This window comes from Hyperolius riggenbachi, chromosome 3, assembly GCF_040937935.1.
Source record: "Hyperolius riggenbachi isolate aHypRig1 chromosome 3, aHypRig1.pri, whole genome shotgun sequence".
NCBI classification, from domain to species: domain Eukaryota; kingdom Metazoa; phylum Chordata; class Amphibia; order Anura; family Hyperoliidae; genus Hyperolius; species Hyperolius riggenbachi.
This window is the reverse complement of record NC_090648.1, coordinates 10,749,525-10,765,952: the sequence shown is the minus strand read 5'-3', so window position 1 is coordinate 10,765,952 and position 16,428 is coordinate 10,749,525. Positions and strand designations below refer to the sequence as shown.

Below are 16,428 nucleotides of genomic sequence, written 5' to 3'. Positions count from 1 at the left end.
CATGCAGCCAGCGGAGTCACACCTGGGACAAGCATGCAGCCAGCGGAGTCACACCTGGAATAAGCATGCAGCCATCAGAGTCACACCTGGAACAAGCATGCAGACAGCAGAGTCACACCTGGAACAAGCATGCAGCCAGCAGAGTCACACCTGGAACAAGCATGCAGCCAGTACAGTCACACCTGGGACAAGTATGCAGCCAGCAGAGTCACACCTGGAACAAGCATGCAGCCAGCAGAGTCACACCTGGAACAAGCATGCAGCCAGCAGAGTCACACCTGAAACAGGCATGCAGCCAGCGGAGTCACACCTGGAACAAGCATGCAGCCAGTGGAGTCACACCTGAAACAAGTATGCAGCCAGCAGACTCTCACCTGGGACAAGCATGCAGCCAGTGGAGTCACACTTGGAATAAGCATGCAGCCAGCAGAGTCACCTCTGGAACAAGCATGCAGCCAGCGGAGTCGCATCTGGAACAAGCATGCAGCCAGCGGAGTCACACCTGGAACAAGCATGCAGCCAGCAGAGTCACTCCTAGAACATGCATGCAACCAGCAGAGTCACACCTGGAACAAGCATGCAGCCAGCGGAGTCACACTTGGAATAAGCATGCAGCCAGCAGAGTCACACCCAGAACAAGCATGCAGTCAGCGGAGTCACACCTGGGACAAGCATGCAGCCAGCAGAATCACACCTAGAACATGCATGCAGCCAGCGGAGTCACACCTGGAACAAGCATGCAGCCAGTGAAGTCACACCTGGAACAAGCATGCAGCCAGCAGAGTCACACCTGGAACAAGCATGCAGCCAGCGGAGTCACACCTGTAACAAGCATGCAGCCAGCAAAGTACACCTGGAACAAGCATGCAGTCAGCAGAGCCACACCTGGAACAAGCATGCAGCCAGCAGAGTCACACCTGGGACAAGCATGCAGCCAGCGGAGTCACACCTGGGACAAGCATGCAGCCAGCGGAGTCACACCTGGAATAAGCATGCAGCCATCAGTCACACCTGGAACAAGCATGCAGACAGCAGAGTCACACCTGGAACAAGCATGCAGCCAGCAGAGTCACACCTGGAACAAGCATGCAGCCAGTACAGTCACACCTGGGACAAGTATGCAGCCAGCAGAGTCACACCTGGAACAAGCATGCAGCCAGCAGAGTCACACCTGGAACAAGCATGCAGCCAGCAGAGTCACACCTGAAACAGGCATGCAGCCAGCGGAGTCACACCTGGAACAAGCATGCAGCCAGTGGAGTCACACCTGAAACAAGTATGCAGCCAGCAGACTCTCACCTGGGACAAGCATGCAGCCAGTGGAGTCACACTTGGAATAAGCATGCAGCCAGCAGAGTCACCTCTGGAACAAGCATGCAGCCAGCGGAGTCGCATCTGGAACAAGCATGCAGCCAGCGGAGTCACACCTGGAACAAGCATGCAGCAAGCGGAGTCACACCTGGAACAAGCATGCAGCCAGCAGAGTCACACCTGGAACAAGCATGCAGCAAGCGGAGTCACACCTGGAACAAGCATGCAGCCAGCAGAGTCACACCTGGAACAAGCATGCAGCAAGCGGAGTCACACCTGGAACAAGCATGCAGCCAGTACAGTCACACCTGGAACAAGCATGCAGCCAGTACAGTCACACCTGGAACAAGCATGCAGCCAGTACAGTCACACCTGGAACAAGCATGCAGCCAGTACAGTCACACCTGGGACAATCATCCGGAACCAGCAGTAAGCCCCTCAGGTTCCTATGTTGGTTCCTTTAGCTGCAATCCTGTTCCACAAGCAGTAAACACTGATAGATGTTGTTTTAAACTGACAAGATTGGCCCACACACAGGAGGATGTTTGCTGTAGAAATCGATTGGCTGCTGCAGGGACTGGTATGCAGAGCTTACAATCACACCACACACAAGGCAATAATTACTCCACATATAAAAAAATACAGTCAGAATGATAGAAGGACCATCTATTGGGAGTCAATTCCTCCACAGACCATTTGGAAATGACCGAGAAACGATTGGTCTGTCATTAAACAATCTCTGTCCAATCAGCACTTTACACAATCTCGTCAGTTTCTACGACATATTATGAACCTCTGTCCGGAAACCCTACATACATTGAGATGTCTGTACAATGCATCTCACCGACCATGTGTACTGCCATCATGACTAATCAGAATTTATCGATCAACCGGATTGTACCATATATCGGTAAGTTTAAAGATCTGTGCTGTGAACGACATCCTGTCACATAATCTCAGTGAATTTCCGTAATCTGGTGGGATATTAAATCTCAACCATTCTTGTCCAACCTGATCACAGCTGTTTAGCCTAGTACACACATACAACTTTCATTGACCAATGATCGGCAGATGTTACCACTTCCATGTAGTATGAGAGCTTACCTGCACACAGGCTTCTCACGGTATTCACTATCTGTAGGCTATATGGAGATGGTAAAACCGGCCAATCAAAATTGTAAGTGTTTACTAGTTGTATGGCACAAAGTAACAACAGATGAAAGTCTGGTACACACATTCAATTATGATTGGCCAATCACTGACCAATCTTACCACCTCCATGTAGTATGAGGGTTTACCTACATAATCTGTTCATAGTATTTAAAACCTGCTAGCCCTCATAATACACGGAGGTGGAGAAATTGGCCGAACATTGGCTAATCGAAATTTTTAATGTGTGTACGCACCCTTAAGTTAGGCTGTCTTACTACACAGATGTGGTGGAATCGTGCGATGGTTGTACAATTAGGTTGTCTGGTGTGAAGCCACTGCACATTGGATAAAGTCAACAGATAGATGTTAATGATTCCGATTTGCATGCTAATTTTATGCAAACTGTACACAACATGGTATTATAGTATTAGACAATCGGAAAATGAGTTGGAAAGCTTATGTGATCCAATTCCACGCTGCATGCAATTTGTATGAAATTCGCATGCAAGTCATTGGCCTTCTCTGCTGGTGACACCTCTGTCTGATAACATTCCCCAGCAGCTGTGAGCTGTGACCAGTGCCGGATTTAGGCCAAGGCCACCTAGGCCATGGCCTAGGGCACCACAGGAAGAAGGGCACCACAGCAGCAGGCTAAACTGGTGCAGCATTTGCAAGCTTGCTAATGCAGGGAGATCAGGCGAGCGACTGATCGCGGTACTCTGCTGCTAGCGGCCTGTGCAGCAGCCACCTTGCTCTCTGTGCACGTTTACATTGTGGCCGGCAGCTATGGACTTGGGCAGCATTGGAAACGGAGGGGAAGAGGAAAAGGAGGGGTTAAGGGAGCCATCTGGCTACCTATACTGGAGGGAGGGGGGAGGGGCCATCTGGCTACCTATACTGCAGAGAGAGGGGGGAGGGGCCATCTGGCTACCTATACTAGAGGGAGAGGGGGAGGGGTCATCTGGCTACCTATACTGAAGGGAGGGGGGGAGGGGCCATCTGGCTACCTATACTAGAGGGAAGGGGGGAGGGGTCATCTGGCTACCTATACTAGAGGGAGAGGGGGGAGGGGTCATCTGGCTACCTATACTGGAGAGAAGGGGAGGGGTCATCTTGCTACCTATACTGAAGGAGGGGGGCGGCTGGTGACAGTGGTCTTGGGTGGTAAAGAGTACAAATCCGGCCCTGGCTGTGACAACCTGCCTGAGCGGGTATCAGATGCCTCAGTGCTTTGCGTTGCCACAACGTGGACTGTGAGAGTAGACTTTGGCGGTGAGATACACATACGCTCCTGTGCGTTCACACCTGCGGATTCCGGACAGACATTTTGTTGCTGGTAGAGAAGCATTTTGCCCGCCGCTGACCCCGACCTATGCCTGACCCTAACCTTGAAAAGCGTAAGCGTCCTTTTCCACTGGCCACGTACCGATACTAAAATTGGACGCGATTTGCGAGCACTTTGGTGATTTGGGGACTGCGATTATCAATGTGATCCCGAGGCTGTTCTCACGTTCACACAGTTCAATTTTTACCCAAACATACCGCATGCTGCGTCTTTCCTGTGCTTGCGTTAGGCCAAAAGGTGTGCAAGAAAGTCGCATAGCCAAACCTGGTATTATGCAAATTGTTTTGTTTTGCGATTCTCTTAACCCCATATTGCTGTAACTTCATCCCCCCTCCGTTGAAGAATCGCATGCGAATCTGCTTTGCGAATCTCAAAGATCCCACAAAACATTGTGCTATCACACACCTAAAATAGCGCATGTTAAACAGGCCAATGGCAATCACATTGCAGCGAGTTTACGTTCACGGAAAGGAGCCCATCACCGGCAAGGTCCTTCGATCACATTTGTAGGATCAGAAGTGAGAGGCAGACATTTTTTAATGGGAAATTGTTTGTTATAAATGATTAATAAAGTTTTTGTATATATTTTCTTAAATAGATTGCAGTATCTTTTGTTCAGTTGGATCATACCTGCCTACATATATCTCACAATGTTTGGTTGATAATTATCAATTGTTCCCATAAATGGGTCCATCAGGGAACTTTCTCTCTTCAGAAACAACCGTAAAATTCATTTCACGTCAATTTTCTTTACACACTGCTTTCTGTACAACCCGATCATAAAAATCTGATCCAACGATCGAATCTGAGGAAAAGATTGTACCGTGAATGGGCACCATAACCTGAATCCTAACCCTAATCTCCCTCTAACGCTACCTACTCAAACCTGAGCCGAGTCTCCACCCTCATCTCCCTACTAGAGATATCCAATAATGCACAGTTCGTTCTTCTGGCTTCCATGCCAATTTCACACCAACTGTATGCGACTCGGACTCCAGCCAATCACACACACTTCCTGTTGTTGCTGATTGGCCCGATTCCAAGCTGCCTGTATGAATGTTGAATTATAAGGATCTCAGTGACCATCTACTGAAGTGGTGAGAACCTCTCAGTATCGCCCCAGAGTGTTGGCGTGATTGCCTTGCCGTCATCTGAGTGGGCTCCCCAGATGCCAACCACACTCCAAGGTTTTTTGGTCCCCTCTGTTGATCTGTCAGATAACATGTGAAGCCATCTTAATGGAAGCCTGATCCCTCTCTTAATGGAAGCCTTCTCCCTCTTGTCTATCCCCTGTTCCTCATACCCTCGTCCCATCTCCACAGCTGGCTCGGATCTGAGGTGGCTCCGTTGGCTTTCATAGCAACAGAGTCTAAACTCACACGAGAGGTGATTGAATTGTGAGCTGTGCGGCGAGCTTGACAGTATCAGCTGTCGTAACATACGTACGCAGAGACCCTCCACACGTTCTACGACAGCTAACATTTATATCCAGCATTAGGGCCACACTCCGTGTATGAACGCTGTGGCACGCACGACGGAGAGAGCGCTGGGCGTACGGAGGAAGGGGGAGGGTGGGGGGAAAAGCGACCGCCATATGTGAGATCCCAAAATCTGCATGATATAATTCAATTAAAATGAATTCTATAAGGGCTGCGGCGGTATCTTCCTCCAGTCTCTGTCATCGCCTCCCCCCCCCCCATCCTTTTCTCTCTCTGCCCGGTGTGTTCACACCAATCCTTCCTCTCTCTCCTCCTGGTCCAACGCTTCTCCGTGTCTCCCCATCCAATCTCCATTGTGGTTTCTCCTCTTTTCCCCCCATCGTTCCTCAAGTCCATCGTTTCCATCTCACCCTCTGAAGCCCTCGGTAGCTCTTGTATCTATCACCCTCACCATCCCTCCCATAATGGCTTCTGTCTCCCCAAATTGCCCCAGCAGCTCCTCCATCTATCTCCCCATCTCCTCTATCTCCGTCCTGTATCTCCCCCCCCCCCGTCCATCCTGCTCCTCCTCCCCCCTCCATCTCACACTCAGCTGGTGCAGATGCGGCGATGTCCCTCTGGGGAATTGATGTATTTTTATATTTGCCTGCAGGTAGAGAAATGTGGCAAGGCAGGACCTTCAAGATAGGGTAGGCAGGCCCCCCGAGATGTTTGCCAAGTGTTTGGTTAAGGGAGAAACGGTGGTCTAATCAAGTGGCGGAAGGGGGAGGGGGGGAGAAGGAGGAGGAAGCCCCCCATGGCCACCAAAATAAAAATCACATGAACAAGACCCGTAGTGACATTTCAGGCTTATTGCCCCTTCACCTATCCAGCGCAGCCCCCCGAAAGCTCCTCATCTTGTAGATGCAATCAAGATGGGGTGAGCTGAACAGTGACAGCACACTTAGCGGCGATCGTGTCCCCCCCTAATAAAGCAGGGGGGTGACGGCACCAGGGTCCATGCGACTACAACCAAACACCCCAATAATAGCCCACCGTCCCCTGGAAAAGCCCCCACTTCCCGCCACCGCCGGCTTTCCACCTGCTTCCCAAGCCCCCCCACCACCACCCCAATGGTAAGGTTTTCCAGATGCTATCAGCTAATGAGGGTATAATTGTCATCTCCCCGGGAATGTAGGTCAGGAGTGGACGGTGAGGTGGTCGGTGGTGGAGCAGGTACCAGGAGGATGGGAGGTGATGATGGTGGAGGATGCGAGAGAGAATGGGCTCACCTCGGAGGATGCAGCAGGAGACCGGGGACGGGATTGCAGGAATATTCCCTGGGAATGGAGGCTGGCGATGGTGCGTGTGTGGCTGGCTGTCAGCTCATTTCCATGCAGGAATAGTGCTGTAATGGGAGCAGGCGCGGAGTGCTCTCACAAGCCCTGTGTTTCTTCTCCCTGCCAGAAGAAAAACCATTTTGTTGAGCACAGGAGGAGGAGGAGGAGAGGAGGAGGAGGGGGGAGCAGCAGCCAGAGAGGAAGAATGCAGATTGTCTATAGGGGGGATGAGAGAAGGGAGCTTTGTCAGAGCTCCAGAGCAAGTGGAGGGGAGGGGGGAGCAGGGGAATCCTGTGCTGCTGCTCACTATGGGGGGGGGGGGGGGGGGGTTCACTGGGGGGCAGATACTGGGGTGGGTGTCATTTTTTGGGAGGGGGAGGGATGGAGCAGGATCATTTATCTGATGCAATGGAAGATGTGTAACTAAGGATGTCACTTGTGGGGGGGGGGGGGGCAGTCACTGAGAATGTCACTTCTGGGGGTCAGTCTCTGAGGATATCACTTCTGGGGGGGCAGTCTCTGAGGATGTCACTTCTGGGCTGGGGGGGGGGGGCAGTCACTGAGAATGTCATTTCTGGGGGTCAGTCTCAGAGGATGTCACTTCTGGGGGGGTCAGTCTCTGAGGATGTCACATCTGGGGGGGTCAGTCTCTGAGCATGTCACTTCTGGGGGGTCAGTCTCTGAGGATGTCACTTCTGGGGGGTAAGTCTCTGAGGATGTCACTTTTGGGGGGGGGGGGGTCAGTCTCTCAGGATGTCACTTCTGGGGGGGGGGGATCAGTCTCTGAGGATGTCACTTCTGGGGGGGGGGGCAGTCTCTGAGGATGTCACTTCTGGGGGGTCAGTCTCTTAGGATGTCACTTCTGGGGGGTCAGTCTCTGAAGACGTCACTTCTGAGGGGTCAGTCTCTGAGGACGTCACTTCTGGGGGGTCATCAGTCTCAGAGGATGTCACTTCTGGGGGGGTCAGTCTCTGAGCATGTCACTTCTGGGGGGGGGGGGCAGTCTCTGAGGATGTCACTTCTGGGGGGCAGTCTCTGAGGATGTCCCTTCTGGGGGGTCAGTCTCTGAGGATGTCCCTTCTGGGGGGTCAGTCTTTGAGGATGTCCCTTCTGAGGGGTCAGTCTCTGAGGATGTCCCTTCTGGGGGATCAGTCTCTGAGGATGTCCCTTCTAGGGGAAAAGGGGGTCAGTCTCTGAGTATGTCCCTTCGGGGGGGAGGGGGTCAGTCTCTGAGTATGTCTCTTCGGGGGGGGGGGGGGGTCAGTCTCTGAGGATGTCACTTCTGGGGGGTCAGTCTCTGAGGATGTCACTTCTGGGGGGGGGGGAGCAGGAAGCAGGTTATAGGAAGCAGGTTATAATGTGGGGTGAATTTCTCTATATGGTATAATTTATGGAGATCTTCAGTGCAGGGTATATTTTGGGGTGATCCACTCTTTAAATTGTAATTTGGGGTGAGCCTCTCTATAGGTTATAATTTGGGGTGAGTCTTTTTAAGTTATAATTTGGGGTGAGCCTCTCTATGGGCCCTTTTCCACTAGCAATCGCAATCACAAATCACAAACGCAGCAATTGCGATTTTTCATTAATTCTGTTATGCAATTGCGATTTGCGATTTTCATTTGCATTGCATTATCATTGTAAAAATCGCTCCAGAAAGCGATTGCGATTTGCGATTAGCGATTTCCAAATCGAATCACTGTAGTGGAAAATACTTCTCGTGATTTCTATGATAAAGTAACAACCCTAGCGATTTAAAAATCACTAGCGATTCACATTGCGATAGGGACATCATTTAAATGGTGTAATAAGCGGGACAAATGGGCAAATAAAATACATGGGTTTTAATTACGGTAGCATATATTAATTTCAAACTATAATGGCCAAAGACTGAGAAAAAATGAATTTTTTCAATTTCTTTCTTAATATGCCTGTTAAAATGGATTTAGAATAAGATAACTAGCAAAATGTATCACCCAAAGAAAGCCTAATTGGTGGCAGAAAAAAACAAGACATAGACCAATTCATTGTGATAAGTAGTGATAAAGTTATTGGCAAATGAATGGGAGGTGAAAGTTGCTCAGATGCAAAAAATAAACAACCCTTCGGGCTTAAAGGGAAGGTTCAGGGAGGGTGGGTAAAAAATCAAAATCAATTTCCACTTACCTGGGGCTTCCTCCAGCCCGTGGCAGGCAGGAGGTGCCCTCGCCGCCGCTCCGCAGGCTCCCGGTGGTCTCCGGTGGCGCGCCCGACCTGGCCAGGCCGGCTGCCAGGTCGGGCTCTTCTGCGCTCCAAGGCCCGGAACTTCTGCGTCCCACGCCGGCGCTCTGACGTCATCGGACGTCCTCCGGGCTCTACTGCGCAGTAGTTCTGCGCATGCGCAGTAGAGCCCGGAGGACGTCCGATGACGTCAGAGCGCCGGCGTGGGACGCAGAAGTTCCGGGCCTTGGAGCGCAGAAGATCCCGACCTGGCAGCCGGCCTGGCCAGGTCGGGCACGCCACCGGAGACCACCGGGAGCCTGCGGAGCGGCGGCGAGGGCACCTCCTGCCTGCCACGGGCTGGAGGAAGCCACAGGTAAGTGGAAATTGATTTTGATTTTTTACCCACCCTCCCTGAACCTTTCCTTTAAGTGGTTAAATTCTGAAAAGGGGGCGGAGCCACAAACCGCCAATCAGATATGTTTAATTTCAGTGGGAAATTGCAACTTATTGATGCCAAGGACCCCCAAAGCTCATAAAGTTGGCCAATGAGTGACTGTATGTCAAGGTTAGAAACAGTGGGTAGAGCCAAAAAACTAACTTTTTACACGGGAAAATATAAACAGCAGCCATTCTTACACTGTTAATGGTAGGGTTCTCAAACATTGCACAGTTGGTCACTGGGTGACTGGGATTAATATTCAGAAAGGTGGGTGGAGTCTATAAAAGCCAATCAAAATTAACCTATTGATTTTCAAGGGGGAATATTTACATTGCTGCCATTCTTGCACTGTTGGGTGACTGGGGTCCAAATTCACTAAAGGGGCGGTGCCACAAACAGCCAATCTGATTTCTTTGCTGGCTAAAATGCTTCCATTCACACCATTTTGATGCCAGGAACCCGAAAGCTCAAAAATTGGTCATTGTGTGTCAAGGTTACAAAAAATGGGTGGAGTCAAAAACAGATTTCCCTGAGAAAATGTAAACTGCAGCCCTTCTTCACTGTTAATGGTAGGGTTCTCAAACTTTGCACAGTTGGTTACTGGGTGACTGGGATTCATATTCAGAAAAGTGGGTGGAGTCTATAAAAGCCAATCAAAATTCACCTGTTGTTTTTCAAGGGGAATATTGAAATTGCAGCCATGCTTGCCTTGTTATTGGCACAAGCCTCAGACATGGTACAGTTGGTCATTGGGTCACGGGGGTTCAAATTCAGAAAAGGGGGCGGAGCCAAAGTCAATTAGATTTGTTTCATTTCACTGGGAAAATATAAATTATAGCACCCAAAAGCGCACAAGATTAGTCATTGAGTGACAGTTTGTCAAGTTTACAAAAATGTAGGCGGAGCAAAAAACAAATTTTACTGGGAAAATATAAACTGCAGCCCTTCTTACACTGTTAATGGCAGGGTTCTCAAACTTTGCCCAGATGGTCACTGAGTGACTGATATTATTATTGGGGGAAGTGGGTGGAGCCTACAACAGCCAATCAAAATTCATTTGTTGATTTTCAAGGGGAATATTAAATTGCTTCCATTTTTGCTCTGCTAATAACAGATGTCTCAACCCTGCTACAGTTGATCATTGGGTGACTGGGGTTCAAATGCTGGAGAGGGGCGGAGATACAAACAGCCAATCTGATTTGTTTAATTTATATGGGAATATACAAATGATTGATGCTAAAGACCGCAAAGCTCACAAACTAGGTCATTGAGTAATTGTGTGTTAGGGTTAGGAAAAGTGGGCACAGCCAACACCAGCCAAATACATACCCGAGCAACGCCGGGCCATCAGCTAGTAGGTTATAATTTGAGGTAAGCCTGTCTATAGGGTATAATCTGGGGTGAGCCTCTCTATAGGGTATAATCTGGGGTGAGCCTCTCTATAGGGTATAATCTGGGATGAGCCTCTCTATAGGGTATAATCTGGGGTGAGCCTCTCTATAGGGTATAATCTGGGGTGAGCCTCTCTGTAGGGTATAATCTGGGGTGAGCCTCTCTATAGGGTATAATCTGGGGTGAGCCTCTCTATAGGGTATAATTTGAGGTAAGCCTGTCTATAGGGTATAATCTGGGGTGAGCCTCTCTATAGGGTATAATCTGGGGTGAGCCTCTCTATAGGGTATAATCTGGGGTGAGCCTCTCTATAGGGTATAATCTGGGGTGAGACTCTCTATAGGGTATAATCTGGGGTGAGACTCTCTATAGGGTATAATCTGGGGTGAGCCTCTCTATAGGGTATAATCTGGGATGAGCCTCTCTATAGGGTATAATCTGGGGTGCGCCTCTCTATAGGGTATAATCTGGGGTGAGCCTCTCTATAGGGTATAATCTGGGGTCAGCCTCTCTATAGGGTATAATTTGAGGTAAGCCTGTCTATAGGGTATAATCTGGGGTGAGCCTCTCTATAGGGTATAATCTGGGGTGAGCCTCTCTATAGGGTATAATCTGGGATGAGCCTCTCTATAGGGTATAATCTGGGGTGAGCCTCTCTATAGGGTATAATCTGGGATGAGCCTCTCTGTAGGGTATAATCTGGGGTGAGCCTCTCTATAGGGTATAATCTGGGGTGAGCCTCTCTATAGGGTATAATCTGGGGTGAGCCTCTCTATAGGGTATAATTTGAGGTAAGCCTGTCTATAGGGTATAATCTGGGGTGAGCCTCTCTATAGGGTATAATCTGGGGTGAGCCTCTCTATAGGGTATAATCTGGGGTGAGCCCCTCTATAGGGTATAATCTGGGGTGAGCCTCTCTATAGGGTATAATCTGGGGTGAGCCTCTCTATAGGGTATAATTTGAGGCAAGCCTGTCTATAGAGTATAATCTGGGGTGAGCCTCTCTATAGGGTATAATCTGGGGTGAGCCACTCTATAGGGTATAATCTGGGATGAGACTCTCTATAGGGTATAATCTGGGGTGAGCCTCTCTATAGGGTATAATCTGGGGTGAGCCTCTCTATAGGGTATAATTTGAGGTAAGCCTGTTTATAGGGTATAATCTGGGGTCAGCCTCTCTATAGGGTATAATCTGGGGTGAGCCTCTCTATAGGGTATAATCTGGGGTGAGCCTCTCTATAGGGTATAATTTGAGGTAAGAAAGTCTATAGGGTATAATCTGGGGTCAGCCTCTCTATAGGGTATAATCTGGGGTGAGCCTCTCTATAGGGTATAATCTGGGGTGAGCCTCTCTATAGGGTATAATCTGGGGTGAGCCTCTCTATAGGGTATAATCTGGGGTGAGCCCCTCTATAGGGTATAATCTGGGGTGAGCCTCTCTATAGGGTATAATCTGGGATGAGCCTCTCTGTAGGGTATAATCTGGGGTGAGCCCAGAGCCGGGACAAGGTCCTCCAGCACCCAAGGCTGAGACACCAAAGTGCGCCCCTCCATCCCTGCCACCCCAGCCATCACACACTGATTGCTATTAGACTAAGAGGCGCCACAGGGCCCACAACCTCCCCAACACCTTAATATCTAGTTATATGGCTTGCAGTCACTGCCATGTATCCCCTTTTCTTATTTCTTTCTGCTTAAAACACAATTAGGAATGACAGCTGAATGAATTCTGCGCCCCCTCCTACACTGCGCCCTGAGGCTGGAGCCTCTCCAGCCTATGCCTCGGCCCAGCCCTGGGTGAGCCCCTCTATAGGGTATAATCTGGGGTGAGACTCTCTATAGGGTATAATCTGGGGTGAGCCTCTCTATAGGGTATAATCTGGGGTGAGCCTCTCTATAGGGTATAATTTGAGGTAAGCCTGTCTATAGGGTATAATCTGGGGTGAGCCTCTCTATAGGGTATAATCTGGGGTGAGCCTCTCTATAGGGTTTAATCTGGGGTGAGACTCTCTATAGGGTATAATCTGGGATGAGCCTCTCTATAGGGTATAATCTGGGGTGAGCCTCTCTATAGGGTATAATTTGAGGTAAGCCTGTCTATAGGGTATAATCTGGGGTGAGCCTCTCTATAGGGTATAATCTGGGGTGAGCCTCTCTATAGGGTATAATTTGAGGTAAGCCTGTCTATAGGGTATAATCTGGGGTGAGCCTCTCTATAGGGTATAATTTGAGGTAAGCCTGTCTATAGGGTATAATCTGGGGTGAGCCTCTCTATAGGGTATAATCTGGGGTGAGCCTCTCTATAGGGTATAATCTGGGGTGAGCCTCTCTATAGGGTATAATCTGGGATGAGCCTCTCTATAGGGTATAATCTGGGGTGCGCCTCTCTATAGGGTATAATCTGGGGTGAGCCTCTCTATAGGGTATAATCTGGGGTGAGCCTCTCTATAGGGTATAATCTGGGGTGAGCCTCTCTATAGGGTATAATCTGGGGTGAGCCTCTCTATAGGGTATAATCTGGGGTGAGCCTCTCTATAGGGTATAATCTGGGGTGAGCCTCTCTATAGGGTATAATCTGGGATGAGCCTCTCTATAGGGTATAATCTGGGATGAGCCTCTCTATAGGGTATAATCTGGGGTGCGCCTCTCTATAGGGTATAATCTGGGGTGAGCCTCTCTATAGGGTATAATCTGGGGTGAGCCTCTCTATAGGGTATAATCTGGGGTGAGCCTCTCTATAGGGTATAATCTGGGGTGAGCCTCTCTATAGGGTATAATCTGGGGTGAGCCTCTCTATAGGGTATAATCTGGGGTGAGCCTCTCTATAGGGTATAATCTGGGATGAGACTCTCTATGGGGTATAATCTGGGATGAGCCTCTCTGTAGGTTATAATCTGGGGTGAGCCTCTCTATAGGGTATAATCTGGGGTGAGCCTCTCTATAGGGTATAGTTTGGGGTGAGACTCTCTATAGGGTATAGTTTGGGGTGAGCCTCTCTATAGGGTATAGTTTGGGGTGAGCCTCTCTATAGGGTATAATCTGGGATGAGCCTCTCTATAGGGTATAATCTGGGGTGAGCCTCTCTATAGGGTATAATCTGGGGTGAGCCTCTCTATAGGGTATAGTTTGGGGTGAGCCTCTCTATAGGGTATAATCTGGGGTGAGCCTCTCTATAGGGTATAGTTTGGGGTGAGCCTCTCTATAGGGTATAATCTGGGGTGAGCCTCTCTATAGGGTATAATCTGGGGTGAGCCTCTCTATAGGGTATAGTTTGGGGTGAGCCTCTCTATAGGGTATAATCTGGGGTGAGCCTCTCTATAGGGTATAATCTGGGGTGAGCCTCTCTACAACACAATTAGACAGACACACACAGAGTACAAAAACATCAATCAGTTGTGTTCTCAATAATCAGCTCAAATGCCCCCCAAACAACATAATTATGTAGAGGTGTTCCTACTAAATGATGTAATCAGTGTAAGGCAGGGAACACACTCAGCAGGATCGCAGGCGTTTTCCATGAAATGCTGGGGGACACACATGCGATTCTGCTTCTCCCTCCCTGAATGTCCTCCCAAACGTCATAATTAGGTAGTGTGCCCTCTTACATAATTATACCCCCACTATGTATTTAGGCACCATTTCCACCAATAATAAGTCCTCTAAAAGTCTAAATAATAATTACATGTTGGGCCCCTGGAACAACATTTACAGGTGAAACTCGAAAAAAAATTACAATAAGGTGCAAAAGTCCATTTATTTCAGTAATTCAACTGAAAAGGTGAAGCTGATATATGAAATAGACGTATTACATGCAAAGTGAGATATTCCAAGCCTTTATGTGTTATAATGATGATGATTCTGGCTGACAGCTTATTATGGGAACCCCAAAATCACAATCTCAGACTATTAGAATAATGTGAGAATGTTCAATATTCTCAGGTGAAAGTGTCAGACTCTAATCAGCTAATTCATCCAAAACCCCTGCAGAGGGTTCCTATTACATATATTATTTTCACTTTTAAAGGATACCCGAGGTGACATGTGACATGATGAGATAGACCTGTGTATGTACCGTGCCTAGCACACAGATAACTAGGCTGTGTTCCTTTTTCTCTTTCTCTGCCTGAAAGAGTTAAATATCAGGTAAGCAAGTGACGGTTTCTTTCCATGTCCGGACAGAATCGGACTGGATCAGACTATAGCATTACCCTCACTGAGTAGTAATTACAGCCATAAAATGTCAGTAAATGGCTTCTGAGAGCAGGAAAGAGATACAAAGGGTCAATACAGTAATTCATAGATTTGAACTCTGCCATACTTCAATGAAGGTGTCATTGAGCAGAGAAAATGAAACAGTAAAAACATAAAAACTACATTTAAATCTATATATATATATATATATAAAATCGGATGTATGTATGTATGTGTGTGTGTGTGTGTGTGTGTGTGTGTGTGTGTATGTGCCGCGATCACGCAAAAACGGCTTGACCGATTTGAACGAAACTTGGCATACAGATCCCTTACTACCAGGGATGATATGTTCTGGGGGTCTCGCGGCCCCCCTGCACACCTGGGCGGAGCTACAAACAACAAATCAGATTTCACCCATTCATGTCAATGGAAAAAAAGGAAAACGCTGCCATTCTCACAGTAATTAAGCCAGAGTCCCCACACATGGCACAGTTGGTCACTTGGTGACCGAGGTTACAAATCCAGGAAAAGTGGGCGGAGCATAAAACAGCCAATCAAATTTCAGCCGTTCATTTTAAATGGGAAAATGTAAACTGCAGCCATTCTTGCACTGTTACTGGCAGGGTTCTCAGATTTGCCACACTTGGTCACTGGGTGAATAAGATTAAGATTCAAGAAAGTGGGTGGAGCCTACAACAGCCAATCACAATTCACCTATTGATTTTCAGGGGAATATTAAAACTGCTGCTATTCTTACACTGTTAATGGCAGAAGCTTCAAACCTGGTACAGTTGGTCATTGGGTGACTGGGGTCCAAATTCATTAAAGGGGCGGGGCCACAAACAGCCAATCAGATTTCCTTGCTGGATAAACTGCTTCCATTCACACATTTTTGCTGCCAGGAACCTGAAAGCTCACAAACTTGGTCACTGGGAGGTTACAAAAAGTGGGCAGAGCCAATAATAAAGTTCACTAGGAAAATATAAACTGCAGCCATTCTTACACTGTTATTGGCAGGGATCTCAAACTTTGCACAGCTGGTCACTGGGTGACTGGGATTAATATTCAAGAGAGTGGGTGGAGCCTACAACAGCCAATAAAAATTCACCTTTTGATTTTCAAAGGAAATATTTAAGCTGCTACCATTCTTATACTGTTAATAGCAGATGCCTCAAACCTGGTACAATTGGTCACTGAGTGACTGGGGTTCACATTCAGAAAGGGGGCGGAGCCACAAACAGCCAGATTTGTTTATTTTTCAATGGTAATATACAAGGTATTGATACCAAGGACCCCAAAGCTGATAAACTTGGTAATTGAGTGACTGTATGTCAAAGGTAGAAAAAGTGGGCGGTGCCAACAACTAAATATTTTACATGGCAGGGTTCCCAAACTTTACACAATTGGCCTACAAAAAGTGGGCGGAACCAAAACCAAATTTCACTGGAAAAATATAAACTGCAGCCATTCTTACACTGTTAATGGCAGGGTTCTCAAACTTTGCCCAGAGGGTCACTGGGTGACTGAGATGAATATTCAGGGAAGTGGGTGGAGCCTATAATAGACAATCAAAATTCACCTGTTGAAGAGGAATATTTAAATTGCTGCCATTTTTACACTGCTAATAGCAGATGCTTCAAA

At 48.1% G+C, this 16,428-nt stretch overlaps 1 protein-coding gene across 4 annotated transcripts in view; it reads right to left on the bottom strand.

Annotated features, from left to right (window-relative positions):
* NLGN2 (neuroligin 2) overlaps positions 1–16,428 on the bottom strand; it is a 476,375-nt gene that overhangs the window by 401,570 nt on the left and 58,377 nt on the right. For 2 of the 4 annotated variants that reach the window (XM_068273845.1, XM_068273848.1), the window contains exon 1: positions 6,519–6,705. The exons of the other annotated variants lie outside the window; for them this stretch is intronic. The gene's annotated coding sequence lies outside the window, so the exon portion shown is untranslated. Of the gene's footprint in view, positions 1–6,518; positions 6,706–16,428 lie in introns of those variants that run through there. 4 annotated transcript variants of the gene reach the window in all.